Source organism: Anguilla rostrata, chromosome 7 (genome assembly GCF_018555375.3).
Source record: "Anguilla rostrata isolate EN2019 chromosome 7, ASM1855537v3, whole genome shotgun sequence".
Taxonomy (NCBI): Eukaryota; Metazoa; Chordata; class Actinopteri; order Anguilliformes; family Anguillidae; genus Anguilla; species Anguilla rostrata.
Window position 1 is genome coordinate 46539925 of NC_057939.1, and position 17399 is coordinate 46557323.

The 17399-nt window shown below is 44.2% G+C and overlaps 1 protein-coding gene and 1 long non-coding RNA gene across 2 annotated transcripts in view; both read left to right on the top strand.

Annotated features, from left to right (window-relative positions):
* Positions 1-1699: 1699 nt before the first annotated feature.
* On the top strand, positions 1700-10203 carry LOC135259866 (uncharacterized). Its single transcript, XR_010331418.1, has 2 exons — positions 1700-1966; positions 8584-10203. It is a non-coding gene; the product is annotated as an uncharacterized LOC135259866 (long non-coding RNA).
* A 3459-nt stretch (positions 10204-13662) lies between these two features.
* The window catches only part of LOC135259867 (plexin-B2-like), a 107696-nt gene continuing 103959 nt past the window's right edge, over positions 13663-17399 (top strand). Inside the window, exon 1 of the mRNA XM_064344727.1 lies at positions 13663-14028. The gene's annotated coding sequence lies outside the window, so the exon portion shown is untranslated. The remainder of the gene's footprint in view (positions 14029-17399) is intronic.

Below are 17399 nucleotides of genomic sequence, written 5' to 3' on the forward strand. Positions count from 1 at the left end.
TCTGGTGTCAGGCAGAGGGCGCTGTTTCAAACCAATGCCACACTGGCAAGCACTAACGCAAATATTCTCTCTTTGCTTCGAGTTTTCTCTCCTCAGTGGGGCATGAATGTAAACATAGGTGTTTGCTTTGAGTGCTATCTGTGGTCTGCTAGACTCCCAAATGTGCCAGTAGAGTATTACTGGTATGTGAACTTTGGCTGGAGAGGACCTATGTCAATAAAGTTTTTTGAATGCAAATCAGCCCGAAAGAGTGAGAGCTAGAGAGTGGAGACGCAGTGGGGGAAAGAGGGAGGAAAAGAAAGCAAAAGGAGAGATAAAATCAGAGGGGGAGAGAATGAAAGGGAACGGAGAGAGGGAAAGAGAAAGAATGAGATGGAGAGAGTGAGAGGGAACGTGGGGGTGGGGGAGAGATGAGGAAGTAGAAAATAGAGAAAAGGCTTCAAGATCTCATTTTTATAGATGGAATTAGGAGGAATGTCAGCCACCTCACTGGAGAGGAAATATACACATGAAGTGACAAAATGAGCCGTATAACTGTAATGATAATTTAAAAAACCTGCACTACCAATGAACTAAAACTTTATACAGTCATTACCGATTAATATTCTCACTTCACTGCTGTGTGGGAAAAGCTCTATGGTGCTTTGTTTCATGGCCAGATGAGGGCGCTGTTTACAAAATTGAGTCATGTTAAATGCAAGCATATTGCTAGTTTAAACTCCTGGCTTCTCCTTCCGTTATTAAAGACAGAGTCAAGCCTTTAGATGCTGTTTACCATGCAGCTCACAGATTTATTACTGGTGACTGGTACACATCCTACATAGACAAGTAGGTTGGCCCTCTCTTGCCACGAGGGGCACTCAGCATTGGATTTTGTTTTTATTTATAAGGCCCTTCTTTGTAAACTTCCCCATTTTCTGTCATTACTCTTAGTTTGGAATCCTGGAGTTCACCAGACATGATATTGGCTTCTTTTTTCTGGAATTGGGTAACAGAATTTGGCCATCTGACGCATGCAACAGCTATGAGCACTGTAATTGTATAAGCAGACATTGACAACATATGTCTTCATATGTGTAATTCTATAGATGTGCGTAATTCTCTTTGTGTTTTGATTGTCAAATGAAACCAATGGACTGGAGCATGCAGTTCAGGGAGGCACGTCATGTGGAAGCCAGTGTCTGTCTGTTTGTCCTGGGGAGACGCAAGAGCAGCATTCTACACCAGCATACCACCCTCTCTGTACAAACACGCATCATCACATTAACATGAGCAGCCGGCCTGGCTGCTAGCCTGCAAAGCCACCACATTACGATCATATTAGCGTTCCTTAAGGCTCAGCAACTTTCGGGCTTTAAAAGCTCCAGCTCTGGCTTCTCGCACAAACATCAGGTGCTGGTTATTCTAGAAGGAGAATCAAGCACAAACAGCCCGGCGTATCAAGCGCAAAAAAAAAAAAACCCAGAGTATCATTTAAACCAGACTCCACTCCTGGAGGGCTCGTCTGTTGGCTGGCTTTTGTTCCAAGCCAATTATTCCGATTTAATATTCCCAACAGCTGTGCGCACCAGCTCCGACTCACTTCTGTGTGCGTTCACCTATGCCTGAGCAGTCCGCAGCTGTAGCTCTTCATTTAATAGAACAAAAATAAATAAACGTCAAATCAAATTAATGACTGGGCTAATTAAAAAATTAAAAGCTGAAGTTGGCATGAAATGCCGAAAAACATCGCTTAGCTCTCGTCGCGCGTCTCTCATCGCACCCGCGGAACGACATTCACACTCACTTTTACCCCCTTTTACAGGGCGGCTGTGAAATTCTTATTCAGTATTAAGTCTCTGCTTTGCAGTTTGTGACAATAACGGTAAATATTCATAATGGCGACTCGCGGAACTCTGAGGGACTCAAATTGAAAGTGGCTGCGCCGGATTCAGGGGCATTTTTCAAACGAAGGCTAAGTGTTCTGGTACGTCCCGCTACGTGCGCCGGGAGATTTATCCACCTCTTTGCGGCTGACATCTCTGACATCATTCATTCCTCATTTAGACTTCATTGATTTTGTGTGGAGCTCTGCTAGAAACAAACAAACACACGCATGCATATGCACGCGCAGGGCCATACTCACGCATTCACATTCACATTCAGGTAAGTACACACACATGCACACAAGGGTACACGCACACACATGTGTACACACAGGCATATACACACAGAAACACTCACAGGAATGCACATGTGCACATTTACATTATATAACACATATTCAGACACATATACATACACACACATAAACATGCATGTGCACACAAACACTCACATGTGCACACAGGCATGCAGTATATACAAAAACAGACACACACTCACAGTATACACTCAAACAAGATCACTCGCATATGCATACAGACATGCAAAAGTATAATGCTACACATCTCAAGGTCAAGGGGTGAAGGTCACACACTAAGGTTAGCAGTATGACGTTTATAAATATATTGGCAAAATATATTATTACAACCCTGGGATTGTAACATGAAGGTTGTGTGAAAGACACAGTAAATCTGCCCTGTTAGAATGCATCGCATTGCATAGGATTGTGCTGCCTCTTCGAGTCCATTATTCAACGCCATTCAGCCATGCACCTACTGTAATGGGCAGAGATTTCCATGAAAGCTTTTTCTGATTAAGAAGATTATGATAATTACGCGGGAAACTTATGGTCATAAAACAAATAACTCATTTTGCCAGAGAGGAATGTACTGTGCCTTGGCGGATTATTGTTTGAGAACTGGGGCGGGCGGGAGGAGTGGGTAAATGTTGTAATGGAAGCCTGACTTTGCATAATTTAGCAAAATACAATTAATTGTCACCTAATGGGGTAAATTAACAATTATATTTGCCACCTTTAATATGACATACCTTCAGTTTTGAGTAATTACCCTGGGGGAATATGAAGATAACATTAATTAGAATATGACTGATTTTCAGGGTTGATGAGAGATAATTGAATTTTGATGAGGCCATATTGATGCGCTGAATTAATTCTGTAATTTGTAAAAAAAAAAAAAAAAAGATCTCATTATCTCCATTTTGATTCTTCAGTTCCGTATTTCATAATCACTGAATTGGTGAAGCTGGATAGTTTGCTGGTTTTAAAGGTCAATGACACACTCGTTTATTTATTTATTAGCCACTTAGCTATTTGTCACATAAATGAAAATGTTTATATTCCTGCCTGCACACGGAAACAAAGCAGGAAAATTGATTAAAAATGGCGGCCTGCCAGCATTTTGAAAATCGGTTTTGTCTTTTTCTTGATGTCATTTTGCCTTAAAGCTGGTGCTAAAAGGTGATCTTGCTACAGATATCTGTGCCTCATTTTCCTCTCTCTAATTACCTCAGCTTATATGTGCTACAGTAGGGGTGTCCAAACTTTTTTTAAAAGGGCCAATGTGGGTGTAGTTTTTTGTTTTATCCCAGCACTATGACACTTGGTTTAACTAATTAGCTACTCAGTCAAGTATAAGTAGAATCAGGTGTCTTAGTGCTGGGCTTAAACAAAAACTTGCACCCGCACCAGCCCTTCTTGGATATGACCAACATTGGCCATACATGATATTATTATTATAAATAATAATAATTAATTAGTTCATTTTTTTAAATTTACAAAGCACTTTTCATATGCAATACTCTTGTTTTCCAACAAAGGACACAATTCAGGAAGTACAAGTAAAGTCATGATATAAAGGTGAAAGTAAGTTTGTTAAGATAAAATGAATACATTTTTACATACATGTGCATGCATGTGACCGTTGAAGTCTTATTTGGTTTTGCAGTTAAGTCGTGGCTTCCGAAACTATTACTTCCTGTTTAGTGGGGCTGAAACTGCATATTCAGACTCAAGCTGTAGGTCAGAGCTCCCTGCTCAGTGAAGAGGATAAATATTTGACTTCCGCAGTTTGGAACGTCTCATTTCACTGATAGAATCTAAAAAAAAAGAAAGAAATGGCTCCGATTCAAAATGGGTAATTAGATTTTCAGGCGGTAAAAAAAAAAAAAAAGCGGACGGAATATAGGCCTTGAGCATGACAACAAGCTGATCCTGAAGTTAGGACGAGTCTTTTCGCAACGCCATTATGGCGGTCGTGGTTGCCGATTGCTGAAAAAGGCTCACGTCTGGCGTTTCGAAAGGCTGTGTCTGCGAGCGAGCGGCGGAAGGTTTAGTGAAAAGGTTTCCTGCACAGATGAGTTACGGAGGGATTTGCCTTTGTCACAGACACGGCGGGCCGAGTCTCGGGGCTTAGCGTCGCGTCGCGGGCGGAATTACGGGAAGCCGGGGACAGGTATGCCGATAAGTGGATTACACAGAGTTTGGGCTCTAATCTCGGCTGAATTCCGCCACTAATGGCACTCTCTGCTCTGGCGTCGCATGCAACCGTCCGCCATTTCCCAGCGTGCAACAGCAGAAGAGATTCAGATGGGGGGGGGGGAGTATGGGCTTCCAAGAGCATGTTCTTGCCTGTGTGTGTTTGTGTGTGTGTATGTGTGTGTGTGCCATACCGAAAGCATTTTAGCTTCTGGACTTAATTAAAAAACAGTAAAGGTTTAGTGCAATTGTCTAATACCTGAACTGAACATCTAACCACCGGGATGGATGCCAAGTGGAAAAATAATTTTGTGAAAAACCTGCTGTACAACAATTCCCCATGGCTAGAAACTGCGTACCATGCCCAGAGTTTTATTTATTTATTATTCTTTTTTTATTTAACCAGATAGGACGACCGAGAACTCAATTTTCTTTGGCAGGGGCAACCTGCAATGAATGTGGATAGGGAATGCAAGGGATTGTGCAGTCCGTCAGATGTACTAAGGGATATTTACCTTCTACAACACAGTGCTGAGGCATTGGATTCCAATTGGCTCCAGAGGGAAGAGCGCCCCCCATTGACCCACCAACACCGCTTCCAGCAGCAACTCAGTTTTGCCAGGAGATCGCCAATCCAAGTATTAACCAATCACCTGCTTAGCTTTAGAATTTTGTAGGACCTGCTTAGCAGCTGTTAGCAGGTGTTATGCTACTTGTGGCCAGAGGGGGCAGTAATGGTTAAGGAGAGATCCCCCAGGACTGAGTGTTCATCACTGACCGTGAAACAGAATGGCCCAACCGTCTGCTTTTTCTCTGTCGCATACAGTCCAAATGGTGGAAGCAAAGGCAGCGTGACGCTGAACGCGGGCGAGCCAACAGCTTGCACTTGGTGAAACAATGGCTGCCGTCTGTTTGTTGTTATACAGCGCTAGACTTGACTCTGTTCGAGCGGGCGGTGCTTCAGACAAACAGCCGACGCGCAACCGGCAACTATTCTACAGTCAGACAGAAACTGCATTTATTGCAATGTAATGTAACTGTGTTCTCTTTGTTTAATATAATAAAAATAATAATGAAAATACAGCAGTGTAAAATGGTGCAATATATAATGGAGAGTGGCAATAATTTCTATATTTGCCAGTGTGAAGTGCTGGAATGTTAGTTGTTTCAGGATGTTTTTGGTTTTATTACGTTTCAGTGGGGGGGGGGCATGGAGAACGGGGCGGAGCTCGGAATGGCTCGCTCTGGCCCTTGGAGAGCCACACGGCGCTCAGGCTCTCGCAGTGACTCAGCATTTACACGGACAGATAAAGCGGCTAACTGCCCATTAAACTCACCCCGGCTGCCTTTATGGGTCCGAACTGGGTGCTGACTGTAAGGGAGGGAAGACCCCTGCGGCTGTCTGAGAGACAGAGCGAATGCCTCTGCAGCAGAATCGCCGGGCCGGCGGATCAGCGTTAGGGCCGCCAAACCAGCATTCAGGCCGGCAGATCAGCATGTAGGCTGGTGGGTCAGCATTTCAGCTGACGAATCAGAATTTGAGCTGGCAGATCAGTGTTTGGGCTGGCAAGTCAGCATATAGGCTGGTGGATCAGAATTTGAGCTGGTGGATTCCAGCTGGTGGATTAGCATCTCTGACATTGGATCAGCATTCCAGCCAGCGGAGCAGCATTAGGACCAGCAGATCCGCATTTGGCATGGCGGATCAGCATTCTGGTCGGCTGACCAGCATTCTGGTCGGCTGATCCGCATTTTGGCCGGCGGATCAGCATTTTGGCTGGCGGATCAGCATTCGGGCCGGCTTTTCTGGTTCTCCGGGGACGGAGCCTGTCGTAGAGGGGTATGTCGGACACGAGAGTCGGTATGAAGGCCTCTGACACCGTGTTTCAGAAAGCTCTGGGCTGCGAGATTAAAAATAGAGAGCAGCAGATGGCTGAGCAGTGGCACCGTTTCAAGCCGAAGCTCTGGCCGGAACCAGATAATGCCCAGCCGTCCAGCGCGGTCCGGGCCAAAGCACGCGCGCGTTTCCGGATCGCGCCTGGCACCGGCTTTTCCCTGTTTCAAACCGCTCGCTCACTCGGCCCAGACAGCGGGTCAGGACCTCAGCCAGCTCTCCCCTTCCCTTGTGCGTGCTGTCCAGGCCTCAGTACACACACAACGCTAACATGCACAGCCAACACACACGGCTAACACGCACCAGCGCAAACACACATCACTAACGCACGACGCTAACATGCACAGCCAACACACACAGCTAACACGCACCAGCGCAAACACACATCACTAACGCACGACGCTAACATGCACAGCCAACACACACAGCTAACACGCACCAGCGCAAACACACATCACTAACGCACAACGCTAACATGCACAGCCAACACGCACCAGCGCAAACACACATCACTAACATACACTGCTAGCATGCACAGCCAACACACACAGCTAACACGCACCAGCGCAAACACACATCTCTAACGCACCACGCTAACATGCACAGCCAACACACACAGCTAACACGCACCAGCGCAAACACACATCTCTAACGCACAACGCTAACATGCACAGCCAAAACACGCACCAGCGCAAACCCACATCACTAACGCACAACGCTAACATGCACGGCCAACACACACGGCTAACACGCACCAGCGCAAACACACATCACTAACGCACAACGCTAACATGCACGGCCAACACACACGGCTAACACGCACCAGCGCAAACACACATCACTAACGCACAACGCTAACATGCACAGCCAACACACACAGCTAACACGCACCAGCGCAAACACACATCACTAACGCACGACGCTAACATGCACAGCCAACACACACAGCTAACACGCACCAGCGCAAGCACACATCACTAACGCACGACGCTAACATGCACAGCCAACACACACAGCTAACACGCACCAGCACCAACACACACCACTAACATACACTGCTAGCATGCACAACTAACACACACAACTAACACATATTGCTAACATGCACAGCTAATACAGACTGCTAACATGCACAGCTAACACAGACTGCTAACATGCACAGTAAGGTTAACACGTACCAATAACACACACCAACACTAACTCAACACCAACTCTCTCACACACACACACACACACACATGCTACAGCCTCGTATGAAATGTTGATCCACATTTATAAAGTATCTCAGAGTGTGAGTGCTGATCTCTTACGTTATGAGCTAAAATGCAAATCTGATCCAAGACTGGCACTCCTATTCTGAGAGACATTAAGGATCCGGGTCCTGGCCTTTAGGGGGCAACTTCATTGAAAATCTGATATTGAATTTGTTATCCTCTCCCTTTAATGTAGCAGGCAAGCATACCAATAAGCTCTTGTTTTTAATAAGAATGCAAACAGCTTTGAAACCCTCTCATGCCTGGACAACATATTACAGGCAAACCTTCCCATCAAGCCCATAATTTACTGCCTAATCTATAAAAGAAAAGTTGTTATTATTCATTCTTCAAAATAAATTTACTTGGTAACAGTTGATTTTAATGCATAAAAATAGTTCCAAAGCACTCCAGTGAATTTTAATTAAATACACTCAACACACTCACAATTCTGCGTATGTGTGTGTGTGTGTGTGTGAGTGTGTGCTTGTAATACTCATATACAGTGTTCTATATTTTGCCTCAGTACACCAGGCTGGTGGTTTATGAACAGATGTTGCAAAACCAGCTTCGCAATGCATTGTGGGAATTGGAGGCAGGGCAGAGGCAATAATGTTTTCACTTGGTTTACACTACAGCTTTAAGAAAAGTGAACAAATACCTTAAATGGGTCAGCAAATACACCTGGACCTGGCTGTGCACAGGCTGTGGAATGTCACCGGTATTATCTGGTCTGAACTCCCACTCAGCCCTGCCTGTAATCATGCACTCACAAACCTAAGCTCTGTTGAGACTCTGCCTCTTTTAATTACTGATCTGAGTGATAAGTTACAGTGAGCACACACACACACACACACACACACACGGGCAGGTGCACACATTCACACTTTCACAGACACACACACATACAAACACGCAAACACACATACACTCACACGTACACGCACTCTCTTACTCTCTCACACACAGACACAGACACACACACACGCAAACACAGACTCACACATGTACACACTCTCTCTCTCTCTCTCTCTCTCTCCCTCTCTCTCTCTGTCACACACACACACACCCCGCAGGTCCTGCCATCCTGCTCCCTGCTGCCTGCGGTTCGTCCTGTTCGGGTGTGGTTTTCTCCAGCTGGTCCTTGGTGGTGGAGCAGATGTCTCCTCTCACAGTGAGGTGCCACACAAATTCAGCTCCTTCAGCACCGCGACACTCTATAATATCGGGAGAATGCACTCGAATGTAGAGAATGGGATCTAATAATAATAATAATAATAATAATAACAATAGCAATAATAATAATATCCAGAATGGGTGTAAATCTAGCTCCTCTTTGTCTTGTGAATGGTTCTTCCTTGGAGACTAGCTCACCTGATTCATTATAAAGGGATAATGCACTTGAGGGTAGATTAATAATAATAAAGATAATAATAATAACGGGCTAAATCTAGCTGCTCATTGTCTTGATGACTGATCTTCCTCGGAGATGAGCCCACCTGGTCCGTTTCCTGTGTACGTGCTCTCTATCGGCCTGCCTTTGTCTGTTCCTCATCCTCGTGCCACACTTTCGACTTCCTGCAGACCGAGTCAGCAGGCGTGTCTACACAGCGGACCTCACTGCTCGCATCGGATGCTTTCTTCAAATCTGACAGCTTTGGTTGACAGTCTACACAATTAATTAATTTTTTTTTTTTACAAATGGCCAGATCAGACGTGTGTGTTTAAACAAGTTCTGTCTGTCTTATTTCTGTCATGACATTGTCAACACTTTATCGCAAGGAGACAGGAGAAAAGCACTCGAGACACAAGTCGTGTGGCCAGCTGTTGGATTTGTATTGGATTTTGGACCATGTACGAATGGTCAAAATCAGAAGGGAAAATATACAATTCCTTGGGATTATTTGGTTTTTCAACTTTAAGAAAAAGATTAGATACTTTGCAGATATGTGTGGGGAAAAAAATTGATTTGGGTCAACTGTCTGTACGCAGTCTATATCAGTCTAATGTGTACTAATGTTACATGATGTCTGTGTTGTCATGATGTCACTATACCTTGTGATGATTATAAAATCCATATAACCTCTATAATATCCACATTTTGCTTTTATACTTGACAAATTAAAATTATTTAAAGATCATGAAACACATTGTGTGAAGTCCAATCTAAATTATCTCATTTTTCAAGGTCATGGAAAAAGTGACTACCTGTACTACATTTCCACAACAGCAGAGGGCACTCTACATACATATTGCCAGCCAGTTGACCACACTGGGCTTGTTAGCTTTTCATGACCTCTTGTAAACGTGAAGAAAAACCACTCAGATCCCTTGACAAAACTAAAGCAACAGAATTATTTGTCAAACAAAACCCACAATTTTCAAAGGACGTGGAGTGTTTTCAGATTTTGAAACAGTATCTATATTCATTGCATTACAATCACTTAGCAGGACAAGATTGCTTTTTAAAATAATAAGTTTCCATTTTCTGAAATTGTGTGGGGATTGAGGATGGTATGTTTTCATTGTGAGGGGATTACCAATAGAGACAACCATGGGGATTTAAAGTGAAATATTAAAATGGATAATTGTGTGTTTGTTTTTGAATTTGAATGTTGGTCAAGAGACTCTTTGAAAAGGAAGACTGCGCGCCAAAGTCTATTATAAAAATAAATCATTTCTGTTTTTTTTCTCTCCTCTGATTCCGCTCTCTTTAATTCAGTCAGAAGCAGATATTTTTTCTGCAGGAACATGCCTTTGAGACCAAAGCAATTTCTCCAGCGCTATTAGAGTTCTCACTGTAATGCCTCCGAATTACTCAGCAGGGCTGGCAGACAGTTCAAACACAATTGGACTATTTCATTCTGTACAGGCGGTGTCTCTCCCCCTTTGGGTCTCACATTGTTCTCTGGAATGGTCTCTCTTTCCTGTTGGGTCTCACATCGGTCTCTGGGATGGTCTCTCTTTCCTGTTGGGTCTCACATTGATATCTGGGATGGTCTCTCTTTCCTGTTGGGTCTCACATTGTTCTCTGGGATGGTCTCTCTTTCCTGTTGGGTATCCCATCGGTCTCTGGGATGGTCTCTTTCCTGTTGGGTCTCACATTGATGTCTGGGCTGGGCTTTCATTTCCTCTGGCTGTTGTTGAGCCTCTTGGTCGAGGGGGCTTACCTACTTTTGTCTTCATCCCTTCTCTCTTTCTCATTCTCTCTTCCCCTTTCATTTTCTCTTTTCTCTCTCCCCTCTGATTCATTCTCGTTCATGTGCTTTCTCCCTTGCTCTTTCATTCTCTACCTCTTGCTCTTTCACTGTCTTTCATTCCTTCTACCTCCTCTCATTTTCTCCCTCTCTTTCTGTCTCCCTGTATGGAATAGTGTGATAGATTGTAACAATTTAATGTATATGACTAAGCATTCTCTCTCTCTCTCTTTCTCTCTCTCTCTCTTTCATGATTCATACAGGTCATTTATTTCTACGTGTCTTGGGTAGTTTACTTGTTTGTAGGTGATATGGTTTATTAAAGGATGTCAAAAGACAAAGTCTCCCTCTCTCTCAAATTCAAGTTGCCTTATTGGCATGAAATACAGTTGTAATTATTTCCAAAGCATACATATAAAATGTAAAATAATAATACAATTAATTTAATAATAATATTTTATTATTATTATTATTATTAATAATAATAATAATAATAATAATAATAATAACAACGATAGATGTAACATTATATAACAATAACAGCAAGAACAGCAGCAGGAGTGAATCAATAAATAGGTACATGGTTATGTTTGGGGTGGTTGGTCTCTCTCTGTCTCTCTCTCTCTCTGTGCGCCACATTCCTTGTGGTGTCAGCAGCGTCAGCCCTGCGAGAATCGGCGCTGCCCCGCGTCCCCCCATCCCGATGGCCCCACGTGGGTTAACAGCACAGTCTGACACTGGTCTGACTCTGCATACTCATAGAGCACTCAGCCAGCGCGCGCTGGCTCGGAAAAGCATAATGCCGGCTAAGCTCCGGTATGCACTGGATCAGTACGAGTGCTAGGCTGGCGCAGGCAGCCTGACGCGGGCGATACGAGTGACCTGGTTTCAGCTCGGCACGCTCGGGCTTGCCAGACTCCTCCCCCCGTCGGAACCAGCCGCTCCACAGACCCTCGTGGGGGACGTAGCTCAATTCCCACAAATTTATCATTAGATGATTTTGGACTCTTCCGCTGTTTACTTGTGCAAATACATAAATGGTGACGTAATATGTATATGTTGGACCCCATAGAGATTCTGTGTCTTGATTGGCCTGCCTGCCTGGTTAGGATACATAAAGATTAAATGAAATAAAGTATTGTCAAAAATGAATTGAACTATTCTCTTTCGTATGAAGCAGCCGGGTTAAATGGTTAAAAGAGTTTGGTCTTATGACCCAAAGGGATGGAAGCATATTCCAAAAACAAAAATGGAATCTTTGCTCAAATAAGTCAATTTTCAATTACATTAACTTTTGTCTTTGTTAAAAAGACCAGGTTAAATGCCAGAGGACAAAAACCAATGCCAGAAAAAGGGAAATTGAATTGAAAAAAGCCTGGAGTAATGATCAATGATGGGGACAAAATCTGTGCTGTACCAAATCCAGACATTCAGGATCAAAGTTCAAATTTTCCAGGCAACACCTCAGGACAACCCATGAGGACTGCAGTGCAGACACACTCAGCGCTCAGAATATGAGAAAAAAAATATGGAGGTCAAAGGGAAATGAAAAAAAAAAGAACTCATTTCTCACTTTCATTAAATGTCTCTTACCCAGCTAATTGTGTTTATAATGTGCTCGCTCTTGCCTAACCTCCTGACAATCTGTTTCCTAAACAAAGATTTTGTTAGTGCCGTCAGCTTTCTCATTTCGGTCGTCCTGACAGGGAGCGACTGTAATTACACCGTGAACCTCTGGGCCAATTTAGAGCTGGGAATAGTTTCAAAAATGCACCCGATTTTGGGTTACACGACGAAGAGACAGATGTGTAGTACCCAGCCCGGAGTTTAAACGGTTACTAGAGATTTCCCTGGCATTTGACAGGGAGTAAGCTGTCCATTCAGCCGGCTGACATAAACTGCAATGTGCGCAAATTAAGCTATTAAGCAATGCTGGCAGATCTTCATATTTATTTTAAAACCAGTTATAATAAAATAGACACATAATACACAGTAACAAACATATTTTATTCATAAGCACGGGTACAAATATGAAGTTAATGTGTTTATCATTAAAAGACGATTCACAATATTGACGTATTACCCTGATTAGTCCACCATTGTGGTATTTAAAACATTTGAAACCACAAATTTGTCTCCTGCACGTTGGAGTGCAAAAAATATGTATTGTTTCCAGAATAACATCTTCCTGCACCATAGGAAATTACAAAACTTCCAAAATGTTGAACCACCCAGGGTCTTGTGTTTGAGGTGAAAGACTTGCTTTATATATTCATTTCACATATTTCACCTCAATTCCCTTGCAGCTGTAGACTAATATAACGGTTGCGCTTGGCTCCACAGTTACTGTGTAATATCTTCAGAGCAAGTCGTGCCCTCCACCATATGGCAGTGATTATTGTGTCATCTTTGAACACAAGGTTACCATTATTTCCACACGTTGCATCATAACAGTCGGGTAATTGCAGATCTGTGAATGACCCAGGTATTTAAAAGTGTGCGCTGTATACAATGTACAGTATCTGACCCCTATACTAATAATAAAAAAATAGGTTAAAGAAAACATACTGCCTGCACCAAATTATCTGTATAGGTTTTCCGGTAAATTAAACGTCCCTAATCTTCCCCTCGACACTAATCTGCAGGGGATTAAAATGGAATCACCGCGATTTAAACAAATCAAGCAAACAAGCAACGAGGAGACAATAAATTTGCTGTGATCGAAGATATTATTGGGACATTCCCATTTGTCATTAATTTGGGGGAGGACAGTGAGGTCGTTGGTTGTTCTCTTGTGTTTTCCTAGTGTTTCGTTTTTTCCCTGCCTTCGCGTAAACTGATCCACTCAGAAATTGTTTTTTTTTTTTTGTACAGAGGGGGTGGGGAGTAGGCAACTGCACGCTCGCTGTTCTTACGGTCGGGCTCTCGCTCACTCTCTCCCTTGTAGTCTTTTTTTTCGATTTCCTGTTTCAGATGTCGGTCGGAGCGGATGTGAACGGATCTCACAGGTGTGTCTCCAACAGAAACGCATGTTGAAGCAAAGCACACCTGGCCTCATCATGTGACCTGCTACCTGGGCGTGGAGAACGTCTTCTGTTTTTTGTTGGATTCTTTCATTTAACCCGTGTCCTTGTTCCTAGGATTGAGTCCGGGCTCAGCGCTCACAGGGAATGGTGCTGTATGTTAGCGAGCCTCTCTGTGATTTCGCGAAGAGTAAGATGTGAACTTTTTCCCCCAGCATGGTGTATCGGGTTTTATTTTTGTTTTTTTAAAGGGGGAAAACAAATCTGGACCGCATCAGTTTAGTCAATCACTGCTTTGAAGGTAAGTTGAATAATAATTTTCACTCCTTAACACAATAGCCTGTTCAAACGTGATGTTTCTGTTCGGCTGAAAAATAAATACACATTGATTTGAAAACACCAATGACTGCACCAGGTGTAGCTAAACAGCACTGTAACTATTTTTGTGAAGAGTAAACGTAATCTACCTAGCTACAGTAAGCACGGGCTACCGCCGCCTGCTTCCAGGCTGTAGGCTACTGCGATACGGTGCAGCTCAAGGGATGCGGGCTCGCCTGTGTTACGCTGTGGCACTTCTCACGAAACTTTGAGCTTTATAAGAACGTAGATGTCTGTGTATGCTAATGTGTATGTATTGATAGTCGATCGAAGGTCCGATTTGGTTTTTAGCCTCCAGAAATTAGAACATGAGGTGGTACGTATAGGCTGACGCTTTCGCTATAACCGTTATGTTCTGACAATGTATTTAGCCGGAGAGCAATTGAATGCACTGATTCTAGCATGTACACGAAGTGTTGCGTGTTTACACTGGATTACTATGGCAAATGGCACAATTGCTGTTCTTGGTAATCGAAGCGTAAACATAATTGTAGAAAAGCCCTATCTGTTGATACAGAGTAGTTGTCGGGCGTATACTAAAGTCCACGATTCATTTTTCGAGCAAAACAGAATAATTTTGCATGTTGCACTCTGCAACATGAACTGGGACACTTGTGTGTAGCCTACAGTGTTTGCATCGATCATCTTTTGCATTGTTTTCTTGTGAATAGGATAAGCGACCGGCAGTTGTAGCCTCAGCACTGTCTTTGGCTATTCTGCCTAGAGTGTATAAAGTGTTTGTATTTTTCCACTGGATGTTATGTAGCCTGAACTGTGCTGTGTGGACACCGTGTAATTGTAAATGGCTCTCTGGTACCATGGGTTTAATGACAAGTGAATCACAGCGCTCGCACTGAAGGGCGCGTATGCTACAGTATGTAAATTTGATCGCATTTCGTAGAACGGTGTGGTGGGAATAAAGAATCCAACCGGCATAGTGCGGAGACCAAACTCTTGGTTTTATCATTCAGAACAGATGACTTTTGCTTCAGAGTGTCCGTGAAATTTCATAAAACCACAGAGAGAGATAGAGACCGCATATCTGTTTTTTGTTTTGTAGCTACTGTTGAGCAGTTTCACGGGTTTGTTGGTATTCACGAAAAAATGGGAACAGTGGCTTTATTCATGCGAGTCCAGAATCTCTTGATCTGCCTTGTCAATCCGTACCGGGCTGTCCCGGCATCGGCCCAAAACGGGCAATTGTACAGCCTTGTCTTCCTTTAGAACTGTTTTTAGGACCCCCATCTTCACTCCCCAGATGCAAACATGCTGTAAATGAGACGCTGAGACGCTGCATCCGGGAGAGAGGATAATCCTCATTAAATAACAAACGATTCTCCTGCCGGCGGTGCCAGCGCGTGGGATTAAAGAATAGCCTGTCCCCGTTTGGTGGGCACGAGCGGGGTTGGTGGGTGGCTGGGCGGGTGTGCCCCCCGACTCCCCGACCAAAACACCCCCTAAGCTTGAACTGGGCCACGTGCCCGAGTAAGAGCCATCTGTTCACCGGGCATTCACGGGAGGCAACTTAAAACGGTCGTCTCTCGGTACGGCAATATGCCACTCTCTCTCTCGCTCTCTCTCATAGGCGCGGTTTTCCTGATTTCTTATCAACGTATTAAACATTTAAAAATATAATTCTACTTATTGTAAACACACGAGAAATGACACCTTGGATATTTCATACGTGCGTTTTTCTGTTTTTTTATTTATTTTTATTTATAAGAGGATATTTCCGCCTCACTGAAAATGCCATAATGTCTAAGCCGAGTAATAAACCCTTTAATGTTTCTGGGGTTAGCCCTGTGTTATTCGAGTGCACGTGCTTGGGCTCTAGCAGCGGTATGAATGGAAGAGGACAAAGCTCTTATTATCTTTAAATTACAACGTGCACAGCCCGGCAGCCTTTGAGCCCCAGACTTCCTGCTGTAACACGCCCCCGGGCAAAGTTTGTTTCTGAAAATGAAACTGCAAACTATCCTGGAAAGTTCTGGATTGGAAGAACTCTGGAACTTCCTTCTGGGCTTCATCAGGCTTTCGTTTCCGTTCTGCTTCCCCCCCTTTTTCGCTCCCTCCCCAGCACCCACCACGTCACAGGCTTCATCGCAGTCCGTTCCTGTCGCTTGTAAAGAAGATAAGGATGCGGAGACTTGTGGAATGTACGTAGTTGGAACTTGTCCAGGCATTCATCGTTAAAAAGGAATTCCTGCGTTGAGCTCACAGCTCCTCGGGTTTCTCCGGTGGTTTTGACACAGGGATAAGCATGCCTCCCGCCTAGGAGGAGTTTTAAAGTGAGATGCAGCTTGAGTTCACTCAGATGAGATGTTAAATCAAGGTCCTGACTCAGTAGTCGCCATGGATCCTGTGGCACTTTTTTTTGAAAGAGCAGTGGTGTTGACCCAAGTGTCCAGGTCAAATTCTCTCAAAAATTGCCTCTCCACTTCTGACCATCCAATCGTCCCCCCCCCCCCCCTACTACATTTGATTGGCTACACAATCCCCAACATTCCCTGCTAGCCACTTTGATTCCCCAGGCCCTTACTGCAAGAGAATTGCTTTCTCAGATGACCTATACCTGGTTAAATAAAGGAAAAATAAGAGTCCTTGCGTGTTGACATCTGAGTGTTCTACATTAGTCTCTTTTTTATTATTATTATTTTTAACCCTTTGACGCACACGTTTTTCGGAATGCTTTTTCAACGTTCTACGTCAGTGTTCTAGAACTCCGTTGATTGTTACAGCAGCACTAGAATGTTCCGTTACAAACATTCTAGTCGCATGTTTGTGATATTGCACCTTAAAGGGTTAAGAGCGGCCCTGCAGAATAGCATTGTTCTTTCTCCACACTCGAGGAAGTCCCCGCTCATTCCTCCGTCTACTGCTCCCCACAGCAGGGGAGCCTGTCTTTGTGTGAGCCGGGGGGGGTGACCAGTGGTTTTCAGCATAAAGGTGGTTTGGGGGAGGGGTGCTAAAGTAAGGGTTACTGAAAGGGCTCCCGTTCTGCTCCTGGTTGGGGGGGGGTGGGCGCTGAGGGCTGGGAATGTGCCGGGCTGCCCCCAGATGCAACATGTGACCTGGTTTTTTCGGGAAGCGTGAGTCATTGCTCGTGAGATCACGTGCGTCATGGTGGCGGTGCTGGAGCGGGTAATTCGCCTTGGTCCCCCCCCCCCCCCCCACCAGGGCTTTTGTACTCCGATGCTTCGCTGGCAGAAACTGGGAAAACGGATACCTTCTGCTCCGGTTTTCCCAGGAATCTCAGACTCTGGCCCCGAGGGGCCGTCGGGTCCGCTGGTTTTG